The sequence below is a fragment of the Hemicordylus capensis genome, chromosome 3 (assembly GCF_027244095.1).
Source record: "Hemicordylus capensis ecotype Gifberg chromosome 3, rHemCap1.1.pri, whole genome shotgun sequence".
Lineage (NCBI taxonomy): Eukaryota > Metazoa > Chordata > Lepidosauria > Squamata > Cordylidae > Hemicordylus > Hemicordylus capensis.
This window is the reverse complement of record NC_069659.1, coordinates 226,661,671-226,681,359: the sequence shown is the minus strand read 5'-3', so window position 1 is coordinate 226,681,359 and position 19,689 is coordinate 226,661,671. Positions and strand designations below refer to the sequence as shown.

Sequence of the window (19,689 nt, the reverse complement as noted above, 5' to 3'; positions counted from 1 at the left end):
CCTCTCCCTCAGTTTCCCATGGCAGCAGATCTGCATACAGCATAATGCTGGTCTGAACCCAGGAAATTTGAATGAGAGTAAAGATCTGACTCCGGTCCTGGAGTCTCCATAGTCTGCCCACCCAGCAATGCCTGGACACATGGAGCATCAAATTCTCCTTTGGGTGTGTCAAAGGCTTCCCTGGAGAGGAGGGGGTCGCTGTGGAAAAGTTCTATCATTAACCAGACACAGCAGGGGCCCCACACAAATGGCCCCCATTTTGGGGTTAGCTCAACTCATGAGTGTACAGTCCAACAGAAGAACAAAGATTTTTTTGAGCCTAAGGTTCTCCCCAGTAGGCTGGCCCTCTCATGAGAGTGCTAGTCCCCTGCTGGAAAGCTGCACAGGGCAGGAGTGTGGGTTGGTCTCCATGGGCTGTTTTTCTGGGGTAAACCCTTGCAATAGCATCCTTGTTCGCAGTGGACCTGATCCCAGGATCCTTTATCTATCTATCTATCTATCTATCTATCTATCTATCTATCTATCTATCTATCTATCTATCTCAGCTGTGTTGGAGGGCAGATTTCGAGGGATCCCCTTGGAGGAATGTTTGTGCCCATGTGGAGCTGCTGAGGTGGAAACATTAACACATACTTTGTTTAACTGCCCTTTAGATGATATTGCCCATTCCATTCAGATCGCCCCCTATCAAAAGAAACATTTGGATTGGTCTGAGGAACATTTTATTGTTTATTTTTTAGGAGGTAGGCATGAAGAAGTTACTCAAAGGATTGTTTGTTTTTGTTCGGAGGCATGTAAAATAAGGTGTCTGAAAACTGGTTTTTAAATTTTTACTTATTTTACTGTATTGTACTGTATTGCTCCTTGCTGTAGTGTTTATTTGGTCATTGACCTTAGATGAGTTCAGTATATATCCCCTTCTAGGAAGTCATCATGTTCCCTTCCCTTTCCTGAGTAACAGGAAAATAGTGCCCCCAAGATCTCCCCCCCCCCATCAGAAATTGTGCTTGTGTGAGACAGTTTTGTTTCAGGGCTCTTAGGAAGGTGGTGGTACAATCACTGTCAGAAGAAGGGCTTGCATGGCATGGCATCTAAAGGGATTTAAATGGCCTTTCCCTGCCAAGGGCAGGCAGTCCATTTAGAAAAGGCGCAAATGCACTCAGCATGCCCCCTTTAAGAATGTGGCCAATGGCTGCTGCCCTGGAGACGTGCTGACTCCTTGCCCATAGTCTGGCAATGTGAGCACTACCAAACTTGCTGGGATGAAGACTTGGTGGACCAGGAAGTGAGTGGGGCTCCCCTACCCTGAAAACAGAGATTGACGGACCAAAATTGGATGAATGTCTGCGATGCAGTTCATGGACTTAAAAGTTAACCATGGATCTGGCAACTTCCAGTTTCAAATTATGTGTGAATGCACCACTGTCTGCAAAGTAATTAAGGCCATGTTTTGCAACTCCCTCCATTACAATATCGGTGCCATATTGCAACGCCTTTGCTTTAATTTTCTTTTCTTTTAACTCCTGGGAAGCTGTGTGCTCCCACTCTGAACACCACCTGTTTAAGAGTGTACATCCATCTATCTATCTATCTATCCATACACATGTATAACAAAGGCCAGAAAGGCACCACAGCTTAAATGCCAATTTTGTTTTCTTCTTGCTTTTTGTTTTGTTCTGATTGTTATTGATATTGCTCATTTTAAGTGAGAGAAATGAGCCTGCATTCAATAATTCTTTGCTTACTTTAAGGAGGAAGGGAGATGCACATTTGGAAAATTGCTGAGCAGCCAATCTTCCCTTGATTATAGATTGCCTTGATTATATATTTTCCTAAGCAATAGAAGAAACTTAAAATTCAGAGGGCGATGCTCCTGAAACTGATAGTCTAGTCACAAAAGGGGCTTTCCTGACTTCCTGTCTGTTTCCCACAGTGTGTTTGTTTGTATTAATGTCTGATTTGGTTTTTTGAGGCTGACATGGGGATGTTTCTCTGACTTGGCTTCCTGAGGCAGAGTCTTTTTCAAAGCAATGGAGGGGGTGGAAAAGAAAGAGAGTTTTAACGAGTTGTTTAAGTCACATTGGGAGACTAAACCTAGGGAGAAAGTTTTTCACATGGGTGCCAAGACAGCTGTGGTGTGCTGCACATGGTGGCCTAGTCAGAGGCTGAGTTCATCCTGGCAGACACCCTGTTCATGTCGACTTTGTGGTTTTGAAAAGGCATCTTGGGTGGAGGGGGAAACAATGGGGAGAAACTAAGTGAAGGCCATTTCAGTCTGGAGAGTAGCTGTCCGATTGCTGGATACAGAGTAAAAGGCTCTTCAGGAGCTTTTCAAAGGAGAGAAAAGAGGAGCAAAAACAAACATCAGATTTGATTGCTTTCAACTGGAGTTTTTAAATCACACCAGTTGTAAAACAATGCTCTCATCTCTTGATTTAAGGATAAATATACATCTGGAACCCTATGGAGGGGAAAGGAGCAGGGGGCAGGATTTAGGGTGGGAAAACTGCCAAATATTAATGGGTTGGCCATCCCGCTTTGCCTTCAGTCCTCCATTCAAAATTTCAGTCTCCTGAGGCTGCTTTTCATTAACCAAATATGGGCTTTGTTTCACACATTTGTGTGTATGGTAGTATGTAGTTTGCCCCTATCGATGTATGTAGATTTTTTTAAACCACAAATGATGTGCCTGTGTCCAATCATCAGAACTGTTATTCCTAAATATATATTGCCCATATTGTGGTACAGTAATCAGTTCATTGGAAGCAAAGTGGCTAAGTAATAACAGACTTTGAGAAAAGCATTAATTGGCAGAGTGAGAGGGGGAAGTACAGCTGGCCTTGAATCTCATCTTGGGCTAAGCATAGGTCTTCTGACTACTCCTGCTCTGAGGTTTACTGTTGTGAAGAAACATTCCAGACAGAATACTCAGCCATGGCGAAGTCTGTTGACCGCCTGTTGGATACAGAGGGAAAGAGGCTAAAAGCCAAAACACCAGACTCCAGCAAGGAGAATACCAGAGGCTTTTCTGCCAACTTTCTTATTTGAAGGGACCAAAAATAATTTGCTACTTACTTACCCTCTACATGCTAGAACTGCCAACTATCAACTGATATTACTCTGAGAGTCTAAAGGGAGGTGTTATGTTATTTGTTTTTTATTGTGCCCTTCCTACATGAAACTCAAGGCACTATACATGCTCCCCTCCCCTTATCCTCACAACAAAACTGAGGTAGATTAGACAGAGATAATGAGATGACTGAGAGACTAACTCAAGGGCCCAGTAAGCTTTGTGACTGAGTAAGGATTTGAATCTCTAGGTCTAAGTCCCGTACTCTAGACCACATTTTACGCTGAACTCCTTAAAGGAAGGAGCATAAGAACAGCCCTGCTGGATCAGGCTCAAGGCCTATCTAGTCCAGCATCCTGTTTCACAAAGTGTCTCACTAGATGCCTCAGGGAAGCACACAGGCAAGAGATATTTATTTATTACATTTGTAAGTAAAGTAAAGTAAAGTTATGCTGTCGAGTCAGTGTCGACTCCTGGCAACCACAGAGCCATGTGGTTTTCTTTGGTAGAAAACAGGAGGGGTTTATCATTGCCATCTTCCGCACAGTATGAGATGATGCCTTTCAGCACCTTCCTATAGCGCTGCTGCCCGATATAGGAGTTTCCCATATTTTGGGAAACACCAGCGGGGATTCGAACCAACAGGCTCCCGCTCTCTAGGCAGGTTACTTCCCCACTGTGCCATTAGGTGGCTATTTGTACACCACCCCAAATTTCCATCGCTGGGCAGTTTACAGAAACATAAACAAATTAAAACAGAAATTAAAACTTTAAAACAATTTAAAAGCACAGGTCTAGTTAAAAAGCTTGAGTGAATAAATGTGTCTTTAAAGACTTTTTAAAAATGGTCAGAGATCAGAAGGCTCTTATGTCAGCCGGGAGTGCATTCCAGAGTCTTGGGGCAGCAACAGAGAAGGCCCATCCCTGCATAGCCACCAGACAAGCAGGTGGCAACTGCAGACAAAGCTCTCTAGATTATCTCAATGGGCAATGGGGCACATGGTGAAGAAGACATTCTCTTAAATACTATTGGCCTATTGTTTAGGGCTTTATGAATTATAGCCAGCACATTGTATATTGCCCGGAAACTTATTTCTTTTAATATAGGTGTAATATGGTCTCTTCACGATGACCCAGAGACCAACCTGGCTGCCGCATTTTATACCACCTGCAGTTTTCTGACTACATACAAAGGCAGCCCCACATAAAGCACATCACAATAGTCAATTCTGGAGGTTACCAGCATATGTATAACTGTTTTGAGGTTGTTTATCTCAAGAAATGGATGCAGCTGGCACATCAACCAAAACTGATAGAAATAACCTCTGGCCATTGCCTCAATCTGGGACACCAGGGAGAGGTTTGGATCCAGAAGCACTCCCAGACTGTGTACCTGTTCCTTCTGGGGAAGTGTGACCCCATACAGAACCAGCAGTTCAAAATTGTCTCCCAGGTTCCAACCCTGCACAATAAGTACCTCCGTCTTATTTGGACTCAGTCTCAGTTTGTTATCCCTCATCTAGCCCATCATTGACAGGCAGGCATTTAAGGAGGTTGTGTCTTCTCCTGATGATGTTGACATGGAGAAATAGATTTGGGTGTCAGCAACACACTGATAACACTCTGCACCAAATCTCCTGATGATCTCTCCCAGCAGTTCCATGTAGATGTTAAAAAGCACTGGAGACAGTATGGAGCCCTGGGGGACACCATATAAATGTTCACATTTTGAAGAACAACAGTTCCATGTGACACCATCTGGAATGTGCCCAAGCAGTAGGAGTGGAACCACTGAAAAGTAGTGCCTCCCATTCCGACCCCCCTCAGACACACTCCAGAAGGATACTATGGTTGATAGTATTGAAAGCCACCGAGAGATCCAAAAGGACCAACAGAATTACACTCCCTTTGTCAATTTCCCATTAGAGATCATCCATCAGGCCAACCAAGGCAGTCTCCATCCAATAGCCCACCGAAAACCATTTTGAAATGGGTCTAGATAGTCAGTTTAATCCAAGACTGCCTGGAGCTGACTTGGAGCTATCTATAGGCATGCCCCCTCTCCTGCTATTCCCCCCCAGTTACTGATATTTAGCGGCATCCTGCCTCTGAGTCTGGAGGTGTCCTATAGCTATTCAGGCTAGTAGTCATAGGTAGATCTGTCCTCCATGAATTTGTCTAAGCCATGTTTAAAGCCAGCCAAAATAGTGGCCATCCAGTAGCAGATAATTCCATGGATTAATTATGAGCTCTGTGAAAAAATACTTCCTTTTTTCAGTCCTAAATTTTCTGGCAACCAGTTTCATGGGATGACCCCTGGTTCTAGTGTTGAGAGAGAGGAAGTTATATTGTCAACAAATTATTGGCCACCCTATAACAATTGTTCTCTGGGCAGCTTGGCAAATAAAGTGCCCAGTCACAACCCAGACAATATGCATGTGCATATTGAAGCAGCAGGTGATACAGCAGCTTTGCTTCTTCCTTGTTCTTTCTGCCCATTGTCCTGTTGTCCCCATTTCCCCCATCTCCTTTACTGGAGAGGACTGCAAGCACAAGCAAGGAAATGGGAACATGACAGGGCCAAGGATAGAATGGATATAAGAAGCTGCCTTCTCTCCTAACAGGGACATAGCAAGTTTGGAGTGGGCCCTGGAATAAAAAGTGAAGATAGGCCCCGCCCCTCCACTTTCTTCTTCAGAGAACCATGAGGGGGAGAACAAAGAACAAGCTATCACCCAGCCAATGGGTCAGCCTCCTCTCTCTGGGATCCAGGGACTAGGGGTGTGCGAGCTGGCTTGGTTTGAGCCAGTCTCTATGTCTAGCAGACTTGGCTTGACAGGTTTGGAGTTGAACTGGACTGGCCAAGGCTGGTCTGAATCTGAACCAAACTGGGCCCAGTTCAAACTGATCCAGTTTGGAACTCTACTGGTAAAGGGGAATTTGATGAGCTACTTTAAATTTAGCAAACATTTACGTTCCGAATCCTGCAGATATGGCAACTTAACTGTACTGGTCTGCCAGGAGGTAACTCCATACACTTCTATAGTTTGAGGCAATTGTGTTGAGGCCAATTTTGCATGTTACTTCCAAGCTACATAAACTGGATCAATAAAAGGACTGCTTTTTGGCTATCGAGAATTTATCTGTGTAAAATCCATGGATCTATTTGTTTGTTCTTTTTGAGTGCTCTCTTCAAAGATCCAAAGGACTCCATTGGTGTTACAGCAGTTGTATAAAGATAGTTGGGTATATCTGAATGTAGCAAAGACTTCTGCATCCATAAAAATCAGAAAAAAGTAAAGGGTGATCCATTCCTTGTGCTTTGTAACTCAAGGTATTAGGCTCATTAATGGCTGTTTCACACACACACATTGAATGACAGTAACTTTAATTAAGCAAAGTCCTTTCATACATTCGTCATCACGTACTGAGAAGTCAAGAAATGAGGACTCAAGTTAGGTACATTTACATGTGTGAACAAGCCCCAAGTCCCTAGAGCATCATACCACTAGAGAGCTCACCTAAATAGGTCACATACAAGGCACCCAAGTAGTATCACTTAAATGAGTGAGATGTCTGTTTGCCCTTAGTTTTTGTAGAAAAAACACAAAGATTGCATCAAATTGTAAACAAAAAAATCCAGCTTGTTTCCCCACTTGATCCCTGCTCAGAAGCCATTCTTTGATAGAATTCTGAAGCTGAAGTGAGGTGCCAAATGCAGCCTTGCCTCATGCCAGCCCTGTTTCAAAACCAACCTTGCAAGCATTGGAAGTGGGGTAGGGAGGGGTGAAGATTGGTAGCAATCTCCTCTTCTCTCAGTATGCTTCTTGCAAGCTTTGCAAGGAGTGTGAGGAGACGAAAGCAGCCTCCCCGTGTCTCCCCATACTCCTTGCAAAGCTTGCAAGAGCCAGATCAGCCCCAAAGACTGTTCCGATGGTGGCAGTGGAGGGCATCTTGCCAGCCTGCTGTCTGAGGAGACTGCTTCACTTCAGCAGTGGCACTCTTTGGACTGGACTTCTGGGCAGAGGTCCAGTCCCATGCAGGCTGCGGGCGGGGGTGGGGGTGGTGGCTTTCAAATGCTGGCCTGGTGAGCATCCAAATGCTGAGCAGCCTGCTAATTTAAGTGGCAGGATTGTCCATGCAAAATGTGGTATCTCTCTGCAAGTCAGTGGGAAGTATCTTATTCAGAATCTCTTCTAAAAATACAAAAAAGAGGAGTTTCCAGCTTTCCCTGAGCATGTTCTGATGGAAAAAATAGTGCATTGCTGCTTATCTGGCGGTGGCAAGGGTACCGGGGGTGGAGGGAAAGGACTTAAGGTCCAGGCTCCAAAATTAACTAAGTGCTCCTCTGCACTTCATCTCATGAAAGGGTCACTCTTATCAGAGAAGATTACTTATTCTTGTTCCTTCCAAACTTTAACCCCTTTTTCAGTGAGGACAGGAATCTCATATCTCTTAATAGTTTTGTAGAAGAGAGAATTTTGATAGCTGCAACTTGTCATACAGGGTGAGAATGAAAAGTGGCACCTGTCAGAACTCCCTCTTCTACACACCTATTTATTTATTTTATTTTATTTTATTAGATTTATATACCGCCCTTCCAAAAATGGCTCAGGGCAGTTTACAGCATGATTAAAACAATTAAAACAAGTTAACAGTTAAAATCAAACTATAAAAACAGAATAAAACCAATTAAACAATTCAAACAGCTAAAAAAACCTGGAAATCAGGGCAGCAATTTAAAACAATTTAAATTTAAAACAGTTTGTCAGTCATTTAAAAACCCTGGAAGGCCAGGCCAAACAGTCGTCTCGACTGATAAGCTGGTGAACTCCAGGGCAGCCAATTTGTACACCAGGTGCGTGGGACCAAGAGAGCGGTTGCTGGGAATTCTGGGAACAAGAAGGGTGGTTTTTTGGGGGGAGAAGCACGTGCGGAAAGGCTTAGTGAGGGGCATGGCATTTTTGCTCCCTCATGGTCAAAGCCAGCATGGAGGTTTCTCACATGGAATAACTGCAGATCCTTGAGAGACAGGATGGCAGGAAGCTTGATTCTCATCAGGTGTTGGGTAAGTTTTCAAGGAAAGGGGGATTCAGCATAGGGAACAGTTTGTTAGATTTTGCATTCAGTTTCTTGTATTTCTTTGTGTATGTGTGTGTGTGCTTTGCATATTCCGGATGGATGGATGGATGGATTGATTGATTAAGTGCCATCAAGTTGGTGGCAACTCTTAGCGACCACATAGATAGATTCTCTCCAGGATGATCTGTCCTCAACTTGGCCTTTAAGGTCTCTCAGTGGTGCATTCACTGATATTGTAATTGAGTCCATCCACCTTGCTGCTGGTTGTTCTCTTCTCTTTCCTTCAACTTTTCCCAGCATTATGGACTTCTCAAGGGAGCTGGGTTTTCACATAATATGTCCAAAGTATGATAGTTTGAGCCTAGTCATTTGTGCCTTGAGTGAAAATTCTGGGTTGATTTGTTCTGTGATCCATTTGTTTGTTTTCCTGGCTGTCCATTGTATCCTCAAAAGTCTGTTTACCTGCAACAGAATTGAAATAAGATACACTAGCCTATGCTCAATTCAACTAAGGCATTGCAAAAGACTCTATAAACATCTAAGTGTACCTAAATGCAATCTAAACTGAAGCCTAAGACAACCTATTTTTGTAACCTACTAAATATTTTTGAGTGTATTTAAAACCTAAAAGCCTCAGACAGAAGCAGACTGCAGTAATTGAATAAAACCTTTTTTGTTCTTTTCTTTTTACAAGCCTATTGTAAAAGCTGGTTTTTAACTCAATCAAAAAGGAAGGGCGGAAAGGGGATTTATCGGGTGCAAAAGTGTCCTCAAGCGCTCAGCAGCTATCAGGTGTTTTTCATCCCGTGTAAGCTTACACATGGAAGGTTTTTTTGTATTTGCCCAATACCCAGTTACAGAGGGACCTTGGACCAAAGCATCCAATACACTGGTATGGTTCTTTGCAAGTTTTGGGTGCTTGGTGGCAGCATTTTAAATCTACAGGAAATATAGATTTGTTTTATGAGAAGCCCAGCCAGGCAGGCAGCTCAACAGGGATGAGTCAGCACTTTTTCTCCTTACATGAGCTGCTCTGAGACAAAGGTTTTAATCTGCTACAATTAAAAAAAATCTGAAAAAATTATAGAACAAAGTAGGATAAACACATCCAGCTATCCTGTCTAAAACTATGTCCCTAATGCAGCCAGTCTCACCAGTTCCTCAGGCCTTCAGCAGCTTTTTTCTTCCTCTAGATTTCTGACTATCTTTCTGTGACCAAACCTCCAACTCTGCCTTTTATAGCCTAAAACTACTTCCCCCTCAACTCTAAAGTAGTCAACTAGGAGGGCAGATTTGCATTCTTGGTTTCTGTTTCCTGGGCTAACCTTTTGACCTCAGGCTGCATTTTAAAACATACAATATAACCATAACAGAACACAAAATGGAGGACTTAATTCTTCACACCCCTCTTTATATTTAATTCCAGTCAATGAACCATCCACTATTTTGCAACATCGGTATGAATCACCACACTTCATGGGCATCTGTACCACATCACCAACAAACTGCGTGGCCTCTTGCACAAAGAATCCTTTGCTTTTGTAAAGTACTTGAACTTCAGGGAAAGTTGAGTCCTTAATAAGGATCTACTGATGGATTAGGGGTGTGTGAGCTGGCTTGGTTCGAGCCAGGCTCAACGTTGTACTGGCTCAGCTCAATGGGGTCGGGATTGAACCGAACCAGCCTAGGCCAGTCTGAGTTCAAACTGAACCGGGTCCAGTTTGAACCGAGCTGGCTCAGAACTCTACTGGTAAAGGGGGGGGGGGCTTCCCTAAGGGTAGAGCGGGTGGGATGGGAGTAAATAACTACTTACAAGTGCCAATGGTGGTGTCTGGGGTGGCCATGGGGGGTGGGATAAGCTACCCTCATCCCCGCCAGCCTCCCCAAGATTAGGCCAGGCTGATAGCAGCCCGGTTTGGGCCTTCTTCAGCCCAGTTTAGGCCTCTGTGCAGAGGCCATTTGCATGGTCAAGGACATGGCCTCCGTGCAGAGGTAACTAAAATGACCCACGCTCATGTGCAGAGGCCCGAACATGGCCAAAGATGGCACAAATTGGGCCACTGGAGGCCCAGTCTACTCTGGAGGAGGCTGGCGGGGGTGGTTGGGAGCTGCCTCTGCAACTGGCACTTGTAAGTAGTTATTTACTCTTCTCCTGCCCACTCAACCCTTAGGGAAGCCCCCCTTCGGCTTTACCAGTAGAGCTCTGAGCTGGTTGAACCGGCTTGGTTTGAACTCGAACCGAGTCCAGCGCAACCGAGCACAAAACCAAGCAAGGCTAGGTCAGTTTGAATCCGATTCATATTCAACCCGAACCGGCAAAACTGGTTTTGTGCACATCCCTATGATGGAGCAGCCTTAAACACTTTAAAGAAACAAAACACTATTTCAAAATAAAATAGAATAAAAACGACCCTAAAACAATATGGGTCCGTTTTAAAATAGCATTTCAAGTTGCCTACTCATAGTGAGAGTCCTTTTGTACATAATTGGCCCCAGTCATAACTAAAATAGCAGTGTGCCTGTGACCAAACTCCTTACCTGCGGAAGCTTCTGCTGTCTTGTTGCTGTCTTGTCTGTTTCTGGATCTCTGAGTCGAACAGACTACCATAGTTCTAGCCTATGATGTTTTGCTTATTGCTACATTTGTTGGTTTTACACAAAAGAGATTATGGGCTTCTCCCATGGTGGTGCTGTAATGTATAAAGGGCTATATCAACACCATTGGGGCTGATCACATAGGTCTTTCCCAGTGGAGTGCCAGTTCTGTGGGAATGACCCTATGTGATCAACCCTGTCCACATAGCCCTGGGAGCACCAGGACCTGAATCTGTGGGAAAGCACCGTTCACAACAATGCTGTAATGTCTAAGGTGTGCCATTCTAAATTTGTCACATCCAATGTAATGTATATAGCGAACCACAGAGAACCTCACAACGAAGCAGCAGCCGCATTAAGCTTGTGGGAAGCAACTGAAAGTGAAGCAACTGAAAGTCAAAACAAGGAACAGAAAGTAACCCCCCCATCAAGTATGATATTACTTAAAGCAGGGGTTCCCAACCTGTGGTACTCCTAATGTTGCTGAACGACAATTCTTAATCCCCGGACACAATAAATTGTAGCTGGGGATGATCAGAGTTATAGTTCAGGTTGGGAACCCCTGATTTAAAAGAATAATACAAAGGAGGGAACTACAGAAAACACCAGACTCAACCAGGAAAGAAGCATCATTTCACAGGGGGGCTTCCCTAAGTGTAGAGCGGGCAAGAGGGGAGTAAATAACTGCTTCCGAGTGCCGGTGACAGACACAACCAGGAAAAAAATCACCTTTACACTATAGGCCAAAGACCACAACCTCACCTTTATTCCTGCCTCCCCCGCCCACCAGTTTCAGGTTTCATCAGTTCAAGGGTAGGACTTGCATCTGTCTGATGCTTCTCATGCAGCACTGTTGTAGATAAGATACTTTGAGGGCTACACCAAGTAATGCATCCTTTATGAGGTAGAACAATGGAATGATGTCAGCATATGACATCACTCTCCTTTGTCAGATTAGCTTGACCCTCAGGGCAGCCTGTTGAAGCTTTGTCCATATACATTGCATGCAGCACGCTGCTCCATTACGCTGAGCACTGTTCAGTATGCTGAACAAGAAGAAAGAGAGGTATTTTAAAAAAAAATTGTACTGTGGTTGGGACTTGTATAGAAGGATTGGGGAAATGACAAATAGTTCTGACTTTCATAAATGTGTGTGTTGTGTAGGAGTCTAATTCAGATTAATTTTTCAAACATTTTATCTTAAACGTCTGGCTATATGTTTGTTCTGTTGATCAATTCTGTACTTTAAGAGATTCAAAAATACAAAATTGTGTATTTTTAAAAATGTTGCCAAGTTTCTAGGCATCAGAAGAAGAATGAGATTTGAAATGAAGGGAGGAAATCTGGAGCACACAGTTTTGCTGGGGAAAGAGGCATGACAGAAATTTACAGTTAAGTAGACTTCATAGCGAAGAGAAATGTATGAGAAGCAGGTCTATAGAGAGTAGAGGGAGATATATCTGTTTCTTATGCAACTTAATTATTTGGCTAATAGAACCCTAAGTCTCTCTCTCTCTCTCAAAACAGACAAGTATATCGGTTACGAATTTTTCACACACCTTCTCAGTTTTCCATGAATTTTAAAATGTTCACTCAAATTATTGCAAGCACTGTCATTCATGGTCTCAATATGCATACAGTAGAACTAATGTATAATTTGCCAAACTATAGTATCTTTGGCCAGGCTAGCAGTAATAATAATAATAATAATAATGAAAGAAATCCATTATATATCTAACAATCTATAGTTTTATAAGTACTGAAAATTGCCTTGATAGGAACACCAATAATGATGAAGTGAACAGACCAAAACTTGGCTGAAATGGGGTTAATAAGATATACAAAGGCAAAACCCGCCAGAAAGTGAACATTTTTCAAGTAATTTGAACAAAGCCTAAAAGAACAGAGAAGTTTATAATTATCAAAATTAGCCTGACAGCTTTCTGTATGCAGCAGACTGACTCAAGTTTGGATCCAAATGAATGATAATTCACCAGTATAAAGAGACAAATTAAGCATATAAGAAATAGTTTTTATGGGTAATCAGATCTGCAATTTCTAGAAATAAGATCCTCAGCTTATTAAAAGCGCTTCAGTTCAAATGGATCTCAAGGCAACAAACTCTGTGAATCTGGGGCATTCATATTTCTTTTTTAATGGGGATAGATGAGTTCATGGAAGATAGGCCATATAGATATTAGACACAACAAACCAAATGGCACCTTGCCCCCATGATTAGAAACTGTGTACCTCTGACTGCTCAGTCCTGAGGGCAAACATCATACACTAGCTGACATCCTAACTAAGCATGCACCCACACTGTGGAGCACTTCACTTAATTGTGCAGCATTGGGTGCTCAGAAAGGGCTAATTTTGCTGCTCTCACTTCCAGGGGAAATGCCCCATGCATCACAAAAATATGTCCCTGAGGTTTGCTAAACCTGCAGGGACATATTTTTGTGGCATAGAAGGCACTTATGGGGTGGGGGAGGAGAGATTGACAGAATTCACACACACACCTGCACAAGCACTCATGTTGCTGTAGTCAGAGAGCTTTCTATAGTGTGAGGCTTTTCCCTGAAGCTATGCTGCATCATTAGTCAGGAGGTTAGCCACTGCCTGTAAGCTTCTCACACCATATGGCTGGCTACTGCCATAAATGGAGTGCAGGAATAGATGGACCCATGACGTGATCGCAAAAGACAATTCTTATGTTGTTAAGTTGAGACCCCAGCTGCTAACTGAGCAAAGAAGCAACTTTAAAAGTGGTGATTCTAGCAGGGGGAGAGCAACTGTTCATATCCAGTCCTCCCAGAGGTTGTTGCTGGTGTCTACCTTATACTTCTTTTTAGATTGTGAGCCCTTTGGGGACAAAGGAGCCATCTTTATTATTATTTTTCTGTGTAAACCACACCACCCATTGAGATCATTTGGAGATGTTTGTCTGCAGTTGCCACCGGCTTGTCTGGTGGCTACTCAAGGACGGGCCTTCTCCATTGCTGCCCCGAGGCTTTGGAACACACTTCCTGCTGAAAGAAGAGCTTCCCCATCTCTTACAACTTTTAAAAGGGCAGTCAAGACGCATTTGTTCACCCATGCTTTTAATTAGATATTGTTTTGTGTTTTAAATAGTTTTAACATTTTAAATTTTAATTGTTGTAATGTGTTAATCTGCAAAGCAGTCATGGCTAGCTAGGCAGACATGAATGGCAGAAATGGAAAATGTCTTGACAATACAGGTGATTTATAGGGTGGATGGAAATTGAACAAAAATAGACATTGTGGGAGAAATTGCAAATATTTGCAATACTTTATAAATCAAATCTCTCAATTTTAACAAAATATATTATATATAACATAGCACAAAAACTGTATTATTTGATATATTTATGAATGGTAAATATAGGTACTTTTGTCCTGTTTGAGCAAGCTACTACACCATACCTGACTAGAATGTAGTTTATCAGTTGGGGGAAATAAAAGTTGAAAAGAGAAACTATCAGCATTGTAGTAAATTAGAAGATTTTATTGACAGGACTTGGTATGTAGAATTCAGCATTATCAAGCAGAAACAGAGCAAACATATTATTAGAGATGAAATCATAATCCCCATAGTATATCTATAGCACTAAATTTGTATATTCAGTTAAATTGAATAATATCACCATACTCTTCAATGGTATAGTATCATTTGAGCTGTTCCATATGGCTCACATGCTCCCACCGCTTCCCGTGCACTTTGCTTCATTTATTTACTTTCTGTTCAGTACAAATCAAAAGCCCAGGAATTATTAAAAATATGGACACTGTACCCAGGTATAGTGCCCTCAGGAGAGCTCCAGCAAGCCCCACCCTCCATGCTGACATGCTCTTAAGCTACATCATATGCTCTACACACACAGAGTGCTGTATATGTGAAGAGTGTGGCAGGGGGCACAATTTATCCAAGTACAGCATCTGTGGTTTTAATAGCACCTGGCTACCATCGCATCTAAATCAGCAAACTTTGGTTTGGATTTTGCTCTTCAAACCAACCAACTTTAACACATGCCTCATTTGCATGTAATGCAGAACTGCGGGTCCAATGGAACCAAGGTTCCACTCCCCACACCACCTGCTCTCCTGTCCGCATTCAGACGAAACAGATAGGAGGCTCTCTGCAATCAGGGAGACTGCAGAGAGGAGGGGGAGGGAACTAGCTGTGCAGGCTTCCTTCTTGCATGGAGGACAGCCTGCACAGCCAATCACAGCCGGGGAGAGGGAGGAGTTTCCTCCCTCAACTCTGGATTCAGCCTGTCCTATCTGCAGTTCTGCATTTGGATGTACTACAGGCAGCTGGAAACCTCAGGTACGAGCAGCGAAACTCACTACAACCCAAAGTTTCATACTGGAGTTTGGTGAGCAAAACCTTGGGTCGCTCTCCATACAGGACTGGTTTCACACATTCAGACATGAAACTCCAGTTTGGCAACCTCTGGGCCCTTCAACTCCAGTTTCCCATAAGTGCAAATGGATCTACAGTGTTTGCAATTCTGGTTTGGAGGGCAAGCACAAACCACAGTTAACATTTGGGGTGTAATGGGAAATTATGGTTTGCTACACTAGCATTTCTGAACAGCAGAAAAGGGCCCTGTGAAGAACTGACTGGTTGAGCATTGTTTATGTGCTTATATGATGCTGCACATTTACCCTTATGACTTTTTCTTGCTGGAGAGAACAAGAAAATTGCTGCCCTGGCAGTGATTTCCTTCTCTCTTGTGGAGGTTGCTCTTGTATTCTGTCCATGTGGAAAGAAACATGAGAAATGCCTATTTATGACGTTCATAGCAAAGTGAAAGGAATGAAATGGTTTTGGGTTTTTTTTAAAAAAGGTTTCACCACATAAACGGCACTTAACACTAGTTAATTATACTTCTACTGTTATACTGGCATCAGTAGATGCTCTTCAGTTGTACTTAAGAACATATGGTTTGAACTCCTAAAATAATAAATGCTTTCTATAGACCCACAGCAAGTGGCAATATGTTTTGTGATTCAAACAGATCCTGTTCACAGACATGCCCCATGCATGAAATTTCAAATTAGGTATTCCAGTGTCAGGGGAACTGTCTGCTGGGTTTGCTACTCAAATTTTCAGTGGGATGGGACAGAGGCAAATATGAGTTTGTGTATATGTCTAGTAAGAGGCTGTGGGGAAGGGTGAGTACAGTAAACAACAATGTCTGAAAGGCAGTTCTAAAAACTAAATTTATGAAAAAGGGAAATGGGAGAGTTAGAATGTGTTGGCAGACAGAAACCAGTAAGATTTTCTGTCTTGAATATAATTACAGAAGAGTACTTTGATAAAAACAACACTTTTATTTGAAGTCAGTATGCAGTAAATGTAAGCTGCATAGAGCTCTCAGGAGTCTCTAGGGCAGCCTGCTCAACTTCAGCCCTCTTGCAGATGTTGGGCTACAACTCCCATAATCCCTGGCTATTGGCCATTGTGGCTGGGGATTATGGGAGCTGTAGTCCAAAAACAGCAGAGAGGCTTAAATTGAGCAGGTCTGTTCTAGGGAATATATATATATATGTATATTTATTTTTTAATTTTATTTTATTTAACAAATTTGTATACTACCCAAAACGCAAATCTCTGGGTGGCTTACAGCCACACACTATGAGAGAACTATTTCCTTCATAGCTTTTGCCTGACCCAAAGCTTTGAGAATGTGCAAGCTTGTATCAATACAAGGTGAGCCAGTTCAAGTTCTCTTGACTCACATAAACCTTTTTGTGCAGGTCATCACATATTCTGGAGTAATTGGTAATGAGGCCACAGTAGATTTGCTCCGAGTCTCTTACCATAAACGTGTATGTAGGGTCTTCAAGTGTAATGGTCACCCTACATCTTCCCAGGAGCAATACTTTTATTTTGCATCCTTGAATGACCATTACCCTTTTCATGGACAGTACTAATTCCTACAGGTGGCAAAAAAGAAAGGACAATTTTTCAGTTAACTTGCTCCACTTATGCCTAATGATCTCTCATAGATAAATGAATTATATGGTATAGCTGTCACTTCTGGAATAACAGATTTCCCACTAGTGCTGTTGAACCGTGTGCCATCTGTCCTTCAGTTAAACAAGAAGTTCTTTTTTTTTTAAATACTCCTGCAACTCTTTGAGCCAAATAGGCCTCCTGTGCAATTTTTTAAAAACATAATAAAGAAAAGGTTATTATTTTTAAAAATGTATGAACATATACATTATGGAAGTAACCATTTTGTAATGAAAATGTAATTTTCATTACAAGGTCACAAGGTTAACAAGACCATAATTGAAGAAAGACAACCAGCGATGTGTATGCTGATGTGATAAAGTTGTGCCATCGAATCGGTGTTGACTCCTGGTGACCACAGAGCCCTGTGGTTTTCTTTGGTAGAATACAGGAGGGGTTTATCATTGCCATCTTATGTTTCTTTTTAGAATGTGAGCTCTTTGGGGACAGAGTTCCCTCTTATTTGTTTGTTATTTCTCTTTGTAAACTGCCCTGAGCCATTTTTGGAAGGGCGGTATAGAAATCGAATTAATAATAGTAATCATCATCATCATCATCATCTCCCACCCAGTATGAGATGATGCCTTTCAGCATCTTCCTATATCACTGCTGCCCGATATAGGTGTTTCCCAGGGGAGATTCGACCCAGCAACCTCTTGCTCCCTAGGCAAGTTACATCCCCAATGAGCCATTAGGTGGCCCACTGGCATGAGTGTACTGTGGCTGATATCCTGACTTAATTTCTTGATGGGAGTCCTATTGAAATTAAGTAGTCCTTTAGAGTAACTCCTGAGTAATACTGTTGAGTAACTTAGTCTGGATCTCAGTCACTGTAGATAGGCTAGAGGTAAAATCCTGCCCCTGGCAGATATCAGGGTTTATTCTAATGTGCTGGACACATTCTGTGCAGTGGGGAAAAACATTTGTGAGTTGGAACTAGTTTTTTGTGCAGTTGGGAATATGGGGGCTTAATAAGGAATAGAGTTGTAGAAATAGATGAGAAAAAAAGAAGAAGCAGAGAATTAAGATGATTATTTCTATCTTCATGACTTTATACCAATAGTATATTATTGGGACCAACTACTTAACTAGTCAAAAGAATTGAATGGAAAAAAAAAAAATATATATATATATATATACACACACACACACACATATACAGCTCAGCTGTGAATGGTGTGTCAGTAGGTTGTGGAGCTAGCAATACTGCTGTAGGTGGTGCTGCTAAAGACTGTATTAGTAATTTGAACAGTTTGATTTTGTAAAGTTTGAAATTTCTTGGATTTTCTTATTAATGTTATTAACTGTTATAGTTTGTTAATCTGGTCTGTGACTGCACTAAACATACTACTACTACTGGTGCTGCACTGGTACAATCCAGCATTACAGAAAGCCTGGTTTTGTATGTCTTGGATTGATGTTTTTTCTTTCTTTCTGATATAAACTAGTACAACCATCCAAGAGGATTTTTTCAGAATTCAGAATGCAATTCAAGGCATATCACTTACTTGCCATAAGACAGCAGAATATGTATACCACACAGCACAAGCCCTAGGTTTGCCTTGTTCTACCCATCAAGAACCTCTTTCCAAATGCCAAGTGGCTTACTGAAAGCTGGTCTTCTTTAACGACCTCCAACAGCTACAGTTGTCCTCAGCAGCCGCCGCCGAACTAACTTCTTCCTTCTCAGCCCTTCAAGTCTTTCAGCAGAGAGCGCAAGAGACAAGACAGGCCAACTGCGCTTCCAGCTCGTTGCATAAGCTTCCTCCTGCTCTTACTTTTTTATTGTCTCCTAACAATAACAGCAGTTACAGTGCATTACACAAGCCTCTATTATCTAATAGGGCTGTGTGTGTCAGTAAAGTAGGATTTCCAGCGTTGGAAATCCCTGCCCCCACCAGCAGGAGACACCAGAATGTGGGGCAAGTGCCCTCGGTAGTGTGGTGGTAGGCCTTTAACTGCCTACCCAGTACTGGCACAGAGCGATTCTTGGAAGCAATTCTTGGAAGAATCTACAGAGGATTCTTGGAAGGTTTGTGGGGAATGGCACAGGAAAGCCTGGAAAGCCAACATAGCTGCTGGGAGGACAAATTTACTTCTGGGGATGGTAGTTCTGCTCAGAAGTTATGGATGTTGCCTAGCCAGCCCCACATCTGTGCTGGGTGGGCAGTTAAAGGGTCCCTACCACCACTGCACTACCCATGTTCTGATGCCTCTTGGTGGTACTATTAGATATTACCACTTAGATACTATTAGATACTATTATTCCTACCACACAGAACCTTCACCATATTGTTCAGAAACAACCATTTTGTTATACAGGATAAATTCTAGCAGAGGATAAATTATAATGACCTCCTCAGTTACACTTCTGCAGGGAGGAAGTCTCAGGCCTCAGCTATAGTTTAAGGAAGGAAGATAATCTCATCCATTCTTTTTCCTTCCTTGTCATATTTTCTTACTCCACACCCCTCCCCCACCCCGCCATCTCTTAAGTTCTGTTTTGGTTCTCACTTTCCCTCCCATTGTTTTGTTTTTCCTCTTGTTTTCCAGTTAGCAAAAGTGTGAAGAGTGCTCACGGATTGGGGTTGCGGGACTGAACTGGCTTCTTGTGCAGCTGCGGGGAGGGGTGGGGGGAGCTTAGAATACCCTGGCAGATATTGCCATATATATTCACTGGGTATACAAAGGGGCCCATTGGCCTTCAAGAAGATGGAGCCAGTTTGGTCCTTTGGGGGCTCATTTCTGATATCCTTTCAAGCATGTGCTTGGAATGGATCCGGAAAACCAAACTCCAACAACAATCACAAAAGAATCTGGGTAACCTGGAGTTCACAAGCAGTTCTTAATGACTATCTGTCAGCTTACTGTTGAGTATGCATTAGAAAACCAGCTTGTC

At 42.5% G+C, this 19,689-nt stretch overlaps 1 long non-coding RNA gene across 3 annotated transcripts in view; it reads left to right on the top strand.

The window, feature by feature from the left end:
- LOC128351643 (uncharacterized) overlaps positions 1-19,689 on the top strand; it is a 115,207-nt gene that overhangs the window by 33,930 nt on the left and 61,588 nt on the right. The window contains exon 1 of one of the 3 annotated variants that reach the window (XR_008319933.1): positions 11,705-11,813. The exons of the other annotated variants lie outside the window; for them this stretch is intronic. This is a non-coding gene — a long non-coding RNA (uncharacterized LOC128351643). Of the gene's footprint in view, positions 1-11,704; positions 11,814-19,689 lie in introns of those variants that run through there. 3 annotated transcript variants of the gene reach the window in all.